The sequence below is a fragment of the Nomascus leucogenys genome, chromosome 14 (genome assembly GCF_006542625.1).
Source record: "Nomascus leucogenys isolate Asia chromosome 14, Asia_NLE_v1, whole genome shotgun sequence".
Classification (NCBI taxonomy): Eukaryota; Metazoa; Chordata; class Mammalia; order Primates; family Hylobatidae; genus Nomascus; species Nomascus leucogenys.
The window spans coordinates 26221381-26232726 of NC_044394.1; the positions used below are offsets into that span (position 1 = coordinate 26221381).

General features: G+C 45.9%; 1 pseudogene; it reads right to left on the reverse strand.

Moving 5' to 3' along the window:
• Window positions 1-2663: 2663 nt before the first annotated feature.
• Window positions 2664-3570, reverse strand: LOC100605418 (annotated as a pseudogene).
• Window positions 3571-11346: the final 7776 nt, after the last annotated feature.

Sequence of the window (11346 nt, forward strand, 5' to 3'; positions counted from 1 at the left end):
TTTTTCTTTTTTTTTTTTTGAGACAGGGTCTGGTTTTGTTGCCCAGGCTGGAGTGCAGTGGTACAAACTTAGCTCACTGCAACCTCTTACCTCCTGGGCTCAAGCGATCCTCCCACCTGATTCTCCCGAGTAGCTGGGATTACAGGTGAATGCTATCATGCCTGGCTAATTTTTGCATTTTTAGTAGAGATGGGGTTTTACCACGTTGCCCAGGCTGGTCTCGAACTCCCGGACTCAAACAATCCCTCTGCCTCAGCCTCTCAAAGTACTGGGATGACAGGTGTGAGCCACCCCGTTGGCCAACAAACTATTAACAAGGGGCAGCATTATGAAGACTTTTCTATTTTTTCTAAATGTTCATTTAAAAGTAATAAACACATTACACAAAAAAACAAAGGTAATAAAAAGAATAATTCAAAATGAAAGGCAAGAAATTAAATAATACATTTTACAAATATTTTCATGGGAAACTATTGAAAATTTATTGAAAACAACATGTTTTCCAAGAATTTAGAATGGATAAGTTGTTCCACCTGCAGTTTTCTGATTGAGTAGCTGGATGCTGTGATCTTTCACTCAGTTACCCCCTCTTCATCCTGGTTGATTTCCAGCTTTCAGTAAAGCTTTTCACCTGATGCAGGATAATAGCGAGTGCATGTGTGCTGGTTTGTTTACTGTGAGTCTCTCAGAGGAAATCATGTGCACCTGTCTGTTTACTTTTCCGTGGAACCTAGAAGGTCACCTCTAAAAATAATCTTGCTCGGTGTTAGAGTTTCTATGACACAGAGGTACATACCTCACATGCTCTCCACAGTTAGTGCCCTAAGCCAGGCATATCTAGTTCCCAAATGACTCAGATCAGAGAAGGAGGGGAAGGCAGCTGCCAGCTAAGATGTCCAGTGACTGATTTCATTTAAGAACAGATACAGAGGAAGCCCTTTACAAAATGGGACACACTCATGGCTGACTTTCTAGATCAGTGATGTTGAACTTTTAAATATGTTTATTGGCTTTTTGTATTTCTTCTTTGTAAATTTCCAAAGGAAATATTAAGAGAATTTCTGAACCAGAGCCCGTGCTATGGCTATTTGACTTTGCAGTAGACACATTTGGGTGCCTATCCACTACCTCCTTTGGCCCTAAAGCTCTTGTTAAAACAGGTGGGCCTGAGGAACTGCATTTGTGCCTGAAGAACACTCTCCATTTGCCCCTGATGTCTGCCTCACTCTTCCCAGATTGAACCTTTTATTATCCCATGCTGGGCTGGGACCTCATCATGGAAGGCCTTGAAAGCCAGTCTGCGGAGGTTGAACAAGGGAGTAGGATGATGAGAGTTCTGCTGTAAGAGATTAACCCAGCATCAGTGTAAGAGACTTGAGAGGGAAAAGTGGGTAGAGAAAGAGATCAGTTAGAAGTCTTTTATCGGCTGGGCGCGATGGCTCATGCCTGTAATCTCAGCACTTTGGGAGGCCAAGGCGGGCCGATTACCTGAGGTCGGGAGTTCAAGACTATCCTGGCCAACATGGTGAAACCCTGTCTCTACTAAAAATACAAAAATTAGCCGGGTGAGGTGGCGGGTGTCTGTAATCCCAGCTACTCGGGAGGCTGAGGCAGGAGAATCACCTGAACCCAGGAGGCAAAGGTTGCAGTGAGCCAAGATCACGCCATTGCATTCCAGCATTCCAGCCTGGGCTATAGAGGAAGACTCCATCTCAAAAAAAAAAAAAAAAAAAGGAAGTCTTTTGTCAGCTGCTCTGTCTGTGGAGTAGCCATTCTTTTATTCCTTTACTTTCCTAATAAACTTGCCTTCACTTAAAAAAAAAAAAAAAAAAGAAGCCTGTTGTCCAAGTCAGAAACAATGAAAGCCTGAGCTAAAGCCATGAGCAGGAGAGAAGTGAATAGAAAGAGAGAAATTGAAGAAGCAAATCTATGAAATTGTATAGCTGATTGGATCCAGGATGCAAAGGAGTTCCATGGGTCCCAGAAGATTCCTAGATGTGTGCTGGAAATTGTAGTGCTGCTGTGGAGGAGATGTCCCACACTGGGCTGTACCTCGTCCTCTTATGCCTCTTTGGGGATCTCATGCCAACAAATGTTTTGTCATCTATCTTCAATTATTTACTGCCATTGATTCCTTCCCATGAGGCCTATTTAGAATCTCCACATTTTAGAAACAAAATAAACCAAACTGAACCATACCAAAATAAACCTTCCCTCTTGAGAGGAAGAATAGACTACTAATGTCCTTATCGTAGAAGTAGGGAGTCAAGAGACACTATCCATGATTAATAGAACGAAGAAGGGAGCTTAAGTAGGTTGCAAAGAGGGCCAGTGGAGAGATTGAGAATAGTGATGCAATCACTTTGGAGGAGAGGGGAACGAGAGGAGTGTAAGTGAATTAAATTCTCATCCAGCATATCAGGAAGTTAATAGAGAATGTCTAAGGCTGATAAATCCAGAAATAGTTAGGCCAGGAGGTGAATTAGTGATCTGGAGGTTACTACAACACGGAAGCAGTTCAAAGTGCTTGCCTCTTCAGGGTGGCTCAGGACTGTTGCTTTTTTGAACCATTTGCATGTATTTCTTTGATGAAATTTTTAAAGCGTTTTTTTCCTGTTTTTTAACATGTCAAAAAGAGCCTTTATTACTTTGGTAGTAGCCTCTTATGCTTCCTTGCCAGACACTTTTGGAGGAGGTGCTCCCTGGGCCAGCACTTTTTGACCCTTCTGAGCTTTCAGAAGAGGTGTTGCCTTCTGGCCTGTGGCTTTCTGGGCAGGAATCTTCTGGGTTGGAGCCTTCGTGTCTGCAGTGATCATCTTTTTTGCTGGGACTTTAGCAGCAGGTGCTTTTCTGGTAGAAGCTTTCAGGAGAGCTGCCTTTCGAAGCTTCCTAAACTCATTTTTTTTTTTTTTTTTTTTGAGACAGAGTTTCGCTCTTGTCGCCCAGGCTGGAGTGCAATGGCACAATCTCGGCTCACTGCAACCTCCGCCTCCTGGGTTCAAGCGATTCTCCTGCTTCAGCCTCCCAAGTAGCTGGGATTACAGGCACGCGCCACCACGCCCAGCAAATTTTTGTATTTTTAGTAGAGACAGGGTTTCACCATGTTGGCCAGGCTGGTCTCAAACTCCTGACCTCAGGTGATCTGCCCGCCTTGGACTCCCAAAGTGCTGGGATTACAGGCGTGAGCCTCTAACTTCATTCTTAATTATTCTTTTCCTCATTTTCTTTGCCTTCATGGCTTTAAAACAATCAAAATCTGTCATCTTGGCTTTCCTCTCTTTGACTTCAATCTTCTTGGCATAGTGTGGCTGCCCATTTTGCATTGAGATCTACCTGCTGCCAGGCTTGTTGGACATACCTTTGGTGGGTGCTATGTGGGAACTTGAGGATGAAGTCAGTGAGCTGCATGCATTTGAAAGACATGGCCTGTCTCCTTACCTGAGTGCAAAGTCCATCAACCAGAGCCCTGTTTTCATCAGTAACATCTACAACTGCGACCAGCTTTCCAGCATAAGATCCAAAGGAGACATAGGCCACCTGGCAAACCTCCAGGAAGTGCCTGAACATCATGTCGGCAGCGTTTGGCAAGAAGGAAGTTCTTTCTTTTTTTTGTATAATGGGGAGAGAAGCCTTTAAAAAGCCTCCCTAAATTCACATCTCCTTATGGCTACCATTTTTTCTCTTCTTCCTTGAAATATATTCTTTTTTTTTTTTTTTTTTTTTTTGAGACGGAGTCTCGCTCTGTTGCCCAGGCTGGAGTGCAGTGGCGCAGTCTCGGCTCACTGCAAGCTCCGCCTCCCGGGTTCACACCATTCTCCTGCCTCAGCCTCCCGAATAGCTAGGACTACAGGCGCCCGCCATCACACCTGGCTAATTTTTTGTATTTTTAGTAGAGACAGGGTTTCACTGTGTTAGCCAGGATAAATATATTCTTTAATATAATAATAATAGTAGTAGCTAACACTGACTGAGTTATTGTTATGTGCCAGGCACTGGCACATAACATTCATTCATCATCTTATTTAATCTTTGAAGTGAGCTTATTGCAACTAGACATCTTTAATGAATTGTCTATTCTTACCATCCTCATTTGCTCACCATCCAATCTCTTCTCAACCCACCACAAACCGGCTTTTGCCATCCAAACTCCACTTAGACTCTCCCAACAAGGGCACTGATGACCTCTCTATTGTGGAAACTGGTTACACTTGCCATGGCTTTGGTTACACTTGCATTTTTGTTGTTGTTGTTGTTGTTGTTTTAAATCTACCTCCTGGCTTCTTCTTCACAGTTCTTCTCTAAGGTCTTTCTTCTGCTGCCCACCTCCTAAACGTTGGTGTTCCTCAGAGTTCCCGCTCTAGCCTGCATTTCCTCCCATTTTCTATCTCTTAGGATCATTTATATATTCCCCTTGCTCAAGTTATCACTGATGACACTCAGACCTCTGTGTCTATCCCAAACAGTTTTTTCTCCTGACTGCGAACCCATATACCACTGTCCACCTGACATCCTGATCTGGGTGTCCCACTGGCACCTCAACTCAACAGGTCCCCAGTGAAATGCATCCTCATCCCCTGACACCTGCCCTTTCTCCTGTGTCCCTTTCTCAGTGACTCCACTACCATCCACACAATTGTCCGGCTTGCAAGTCCTTAGCTGCCATGCACGTCTAGTCAACCACCAAGTCCTGTGCCATCACCACCCCGCATAACTCTCTAGTCCTCTTCATTGAGGGGGCCTCTCCCTTCTTTTGCACCATCATCACCCTCTATCCTCTGGACTAAGCCAGTGAGTTGTTCAGTGTCTCCCCAACCCCAGGGAGCCCCTCCAGTCTGTTCTCCACACTGCAGCCAGAGTGATTATTTCTCATATGCAAATCTGCACCTGCCCCTCCTCCGCTTAAGAGCATTGAATGGTTTCTTGCACCTTCAACCTAGATTCCAGCTGGCCTCTGCTTACCTCTTTCTTAGGCTCCTTCTGCACTGGCTCCTGCCATGGTAAAACCACCTGCAGCCTCCCAACTCTCTCTCCCCAGCTTTCAGGCATTTACACTCACTGCTCACCACTTCCTCCTAGCCTGTATCTTCCTGTATAATTCCTACTGGTCCTTCTTGATTCAATATAGATGTCACTTCTCTGGCGGAGTTTTTCCTGACTCAAGACCCTATCCCAGCACTTCCACACTACTGTATTTATCCATATCTTCTCTGTCTGTCACTGAACTGCAAACCTTTCAAAGACAGATAGTATGTAATCCATCCTGGCAGAGAGCTTCAATCTGTCGAATGAATCATGGGAGGCAGACTTGTGGATTGGGAAGAGCACGGAGTCTGAATTCAGATAGACCTGGATTTGGGTTCCTTTTTTATTTATGTATTTATTTTTTGAGATGGAGTCTTGCTCTGTTGCCCAGGCTGGAGTGCAGTGGCATGATCTTGGCTCACTGCAACCTTCGCCTCCTGGGTTCAAGCGATTCTCCTGCCTCAGCCTCCTGAGTAGCTGGGATTACAGGCCTGCACCACCATGCCCAGCTAATTTATTTTATTTTTAGTAGAGATGGGGTTTCACCATGTTGGCCAGGCTGGTCTCGAACTCCTGACCTCAAGTGACCCACCCACCTTGGCCTCCCAGAGTGCTGGGATTACAGGTGTGAGCCACCACCCTTGGCCCTGGATTTGGGTTTCTTCCTCTTCTGAGCCTTGTCTTTTCCAGGTATAAACTGGAGACTGTTATTCCTCCCCCTCAGAGTCGTTGTGAAGGTTAAATGAAGTTCTTGGCACAGGAAGGGCACACGGGCACTTGTAGATACTTGTGTATTCTCTTCCCCCACTCACAGCAAGTGAGAACCTGAGTGGTTTGAAGGAAATAAGGATGAATTCAGAGGTGGGTCATGCAGGAGGTGAGACCAGTGGGGAGCTGTGAACTGAGCCTGATGTAGGAGCTGGAGGTGTAGGTTTGTAAGCTGACAGTTTAGGGGCTCTGAGCTGAGGCCTTGGAGTAAATGAGATTGCCCAAGTGAGACTGTGGCTTGGGGAATGCTCAGGCCTAGGGAGCAGTAAAAAGATCAGCCTTCGAAAAGTCGGAGGAGGAAGGGTCTGTAGGGTGGCAGAGGCAGCCAGGATGAGGAGGGGGAGAAATAACAGCTCACACACTGCCAAGAGGTGGAGGAGAAAGTACCTGTGGGTTTGGAGTGAATGAGGTCATTGATGTCCTTAGAAAGAGAGTGTTGGTGATAGTTTTGTATGCTTAATCATTTGTTCTAGGTCACAGAAAAAAGAGGGGGACTGTGTGGGACTGAGAGTTCCAGAGCAAAAGCCATCTGAACTGATAAGCAGAGAAGGAAGAGCTGAAGAGAGCAGTAGCACAAATGCCCTGTAAACTAACAACCATAGGGCTCACAGGGGCACCCCGGCACCCACACACCAGGCCCTCCCCAGTCCCACCCCAACCCCACTGACTCCCAATCCCTCCAAAGGATACCAAGGAATAACCTGGCCCGGGTGGCAGGAGGATGCTGGGGAGGGATCTACAAAAACATATACAAAAGACTTTGGGGTTTTTGTCTGATAATAACTACCTTTCATTATTTTCTGTGTCAGGCATTGTGCTAATGCCTTGTACTCATTACCTCATGCACTCCTCACAACATTCCTTTAAAATATTATCATCTGTTTACTAATGAGAAACCTAAGGCTCAGAAAAGTTAATTAGCCTGTTGGAAGTCAAATAACTGGTACATGATGAGCTGAGATGAACCTGGGATCTCTGTGGCTCCAGAGCCCTGCTCTTAACTACTTTGCTGGGGAGGTCATTGGGGAGTGGGTGGAAGAAGAGGTTCAGAAGCCTTAGTCTGGGAGTCCAGGCAGAGGCATGGGAAGGCCTGTGGGAAATTGAGGAACCTGTTTGTTTACATAACTCACTTCCGACCTTGCAGGGCCAAGGCTGGAACCATCTAGTGTGGCACAGTCCCAGAGCACTTTTTGTGCTGATGGAATGTTCTCTGTGCTGTCTGACATGGTGCCACTAGCCACTGGGGCCACTGAGAACTTGAAATGTGTCTGCTGTAACCAAGGAATGGAATTTTTAATTGTGTGCATTTTAATTAGTTTAAATTTAAATTTGAAAACTGATACTGGATTCAGTTATTGGAAAATTTTAAGTATGTTTTGAACAACTTGCTGTATAAAACTAATTTTTCAATTTTCAATTTTATGAAGTCTAAATACAGATAAAGTATTTCTTTTCTTTTCTTTCTTTTTCTTTTCTTTTTTTTTTTTTTTTTGAGACAGTCTCACTCTGTCGCCCAGGCTGGAGTGCAGTGGCATGATCTTGGCTCACTGTAACCTCTGCCTCCCGGGTTCAAGTGATTCTCCTGCCTCAGCCTCTCAAGTAGCTGGGATTATAGGCACCTGCCACCACGCCCGGCTAAGTTTTGAATTTTTAGTACAGATGGGGTTTCACCCTGTTGGCCAGGCTGGTCTCGAACTCCTGACCTCAAGTGATCCACCCGCCTCAGCCTTCCAAAGTGCTGAGATTACGGGCGTGAGCCACTGCACCCAGCCAGATCAAGTATTTCTGATGAGAATTTAGCATCTGAATTGAGATTTGCCATAAGTGTAAAACAACTAGTGTTCAAAGACTTAGATGAAAAAAGAACATCAAATAGCTCACTAATAATTTTTAATTGACCACCTGTTGAAATAATATTTTTGATATACTGCATTAAGTAAACATATTATAAAAATTAGTTTCACTTGTTTTTAGAAAAAAAGTTTAAATATGGCTATCAGAAACATTTTAATGAAATACGTGGCTCACATTATGTTCTTTTGGATGGTCTTGATTTAGAGGCCAAGTTCTGGTACTAACAGAAGTTCCACTTAGTGGCGGGTTGGAGAGGCCTTTCCCCACCTTTTACTACCCCTTTTTTTTGTTTGTTTTTGAGACAGGGTCTGTTTTTTACTCCAGCTCTATCGCCCAGGCTAGAGTAAAGTGGTGTAATCTTGGCTCACTGCAACCTCCACCTCTGGGACTCAAGCAGTCCTCTCACATCAGCCTCCCCAGTAGCTGGGACCACAGGCGTGACCCACCATGCCTGGCCAATTTTTGTAGTTTTTGTAGAGATGGAGTTTCACCATGTTTCTCAGGCTGGTCTTGAACTCCTGGCCTCAAGTGATCCTCCCACCTTGGCCTCCCAAAATGCTGGGATTACAGGTATGAAACACCTTGACTGGCCTCAGAGATTAATTTTAAAAGAGAGCAGAGGTCATGTGGATGCTTCACATAAAGGAGTGACTCACTGACATTGGATTCCAGGCCTCTGGGAGGGAAGGATTTGGCCTTCCACAAGTCTCTATTGAGAGCTATCTATTGGTAGGTACCCCTGATATCCTTACTTCTTAGATATCTAGGATTGTCCCAATGTATATGTTCTGACCATGTAAGTACTCATACTTGTCCAATCTTGAATCCCAGTTTAAGCTTCCAAAATGTGCATATGTAGGGAATGATCAGTTCTGCTTCTGTATTATGCTGCTCTCCTTATTCCTGAAAATGGTCCTTCAACCCTCAGCAGGGGTTGCAGGACGCCTGCAGCTGCAAACCTGTCTTGCTCATGCTGCAAAACAGAGATGTCCTCACTGGGTGAGAAACTAAAACACTGAAGATGGCACTTTCCAAAGTTTCTGCTCTCTGAAGCCCCCATTATAAGGTCATGTGCTAAAATATCTTATGTAGTAGCCTCGATTCTAGAGCAAATTAGCCTCAGTCTCTTTATATGTAAATTGGGAGAAATAACAGAGAGAGAAGAGACTCATATTGTTGCTTGGAGGACTAAATGAATTCATATATGTAAAGTGCTTAGCCCACTATCTAGAACATAATAAACCATCAACTCACTCTGTATTAACTATCAGTATAAAATAGGTTAGGATACTTCTGAATGTGTGTCAGAACTTATTTGGGCACACGTGATAGACAGCTGATTCCAATTAGAATGTTTATTGGAAACATACCAGACTATCTTACCCAATGTTAGAAAACGTTAGAAAAATCAAACCCAGGAGAGCTGGGTACAGTTGGACCTTAGAGCTCTGACACTGCAGGCACTTTTTTTTTTTTTTGAGACAGAGTTTTGCTGTTGTTGCCCAGGCTGGAGTGCAATGGTGCCATCTGGGCTCACTGCAACCTCCACCTCCCAGGTTCAAGTGATTCTCCTGCCTCAGCCTCCCAAGTAGCTGGGATTACAGGCGCCCGCCACCATGCCCAGCTAATTTTGTATTTTTAGTAGAGACAGGGTTTCTCCATGTTGGTCAGGCTGGTCTCGAACTCCCGACCTCAGGTGATCTGCTGCCTTGGCCTCCCAAAGTACTGGGATTACAGGCGTGAACCACCATGCCCAGCCACTACAGGCACTTTCTGTCTCCTCTCTGTGCGTCTGTGTGTGTTGGTTTCTTCTCATTCACTGCAGATGGGATTCCTCATATGGCCAGAAACCAACAACTCCCAAGGCTATCTCTTGCAACTTCCTGCACTAGAGAGATGTTCTTCTCGACTATAGTTTAAACAACAACAACAACAACAACAACAACAAAAGCCAGGGGAAGGACTATGAATGGCCCAGCCTGGGCATTCATCCTTATACAAGTTCAACTTTGACAATGGGAACCAGGACATATAAGAGCATGATTGCTTCTGTTGGAATCCCGTGGTTGGGGGTTGGGGATTTGGGTAACAAGTTCCCAAACATAAGGGAGGGTGCTGAGTGGCCCCTTGCCGTACTCAGTCATTGGCTGGGACTGCAGGAGTGGGGAAAAGCATGGCCTCAGCTCAAATACTGCAGCGGGTCCCAAAGGTGCTGCAACTGGAGGCTGTCAGCTGACCACTCTCCTTGCAGCTGATCATTCAGTTCTTTCTTGAAGGGAAATGCAAACAGTGCACCTATCTGTGGTTGCCATGAACCACCCCTTGTGCCCATTCATGAGAACTGTGCCCTCATGATCTAACCACCTCCCAAAGACCCTACCCCCTAACACCATCACCTCGGGGATTAGGGTTTCAACATAGGAATTTAGGAGGACACAAACATTCAGCCTATAGCACCTGGATCCCCTGGTCAGATGCTATATTGTATGAGATTCTATGCCCGTGGATCAAGCACTCTATAAACCCCTGGATAGTGGTAATGGCTGCAGCTCCGAGGACAGAGAAAGCAAATCCATACTCAAATCAGTGTCTGTTTATCTGAGAATGACACTCTGCCTCTCCAGGACAGAAGGGGCCCAATTAGTCAACATATTGCGAGTGGGTCTCCTCCAGGAATGGAGCTGCGTCGGGGCTGAATGTTGCTCTCTGTTGCTGCCGGGCTGGATATTCAAAGGCAGCAGTGGCAAGGTCAGATTTGGTCAGTGGAGTCCATGCTTTTGGGTCCACGCATAGCCTGTGTCTCTGCCACTGTGGCCACCCCCTTCACCTGTCCATTGTGCCCATTCCAATGACAAAGCTTGTACCTATACATGGAGCTGACCCACCCATAAACCAAGCATAGGAGTTTCTTCCTCCGTCAGTTGGTCATGATGTTCCCCAGGGCCACAGGTGTGGGCTGAGGTAGGGACACTAGTGCCCTTATCAGCCCCAAATGTCCCCAGTCAAGTTATGTTGGGATTACCCCGAATTATTGACCTGGCAGCCAGAAGAGGACGTGGGCACAGCTTTTCAGGGGGACACCAGTTGCCTGGAGGGAAGAGGCCCCTGTGGTGTGTTTTTGCACAGGGAGGGGTGGGCCACCTATGCAGATTCTGGGGGTACTGGGGAGTCTGCGGATACACCATCTTTCAGGGCATCCACCCAGATTTTCCTATCCTATGTTTCAGGGCCCCAGATGTTCCTATCCGGGGCACAACAGACCTGTCTTGACTAAGCATTCAGTCGTTTTGGGGAACATTGACCCTGACTCTCAGATCCTGAGTTTGCTCCTTAGTTGTGCTGGCTCTTTCACCCTGTAAACTACCGAAGAGACCGTCTGTTTCTCACACTTAGCCATAACTGTTTGTTGACTGCCCTCTGTTTGCAATGCTTGCTCTGTAGAAGGGATCCCCAACTCCCGGGCCACGGACCCGTGGGCTGCACAGAAGGAGGTGAAGGCAGGCGAGTTATCATTACCGCCAGCTCTGCCTCCTGTCAGGTCAGTGGCATTAGATACTCATGGTAGTGCAAACCCTATTGTGAACCGTGCATGCGAGGGATCTAGGTTGCCCACTCCTTATGAGAATCCAACTCCTGATGATCTGTCACTGTCTCCCATTACCCCAGAAGGGACAGCTAGTTGTAGGAAAACAAGCTCAGGGA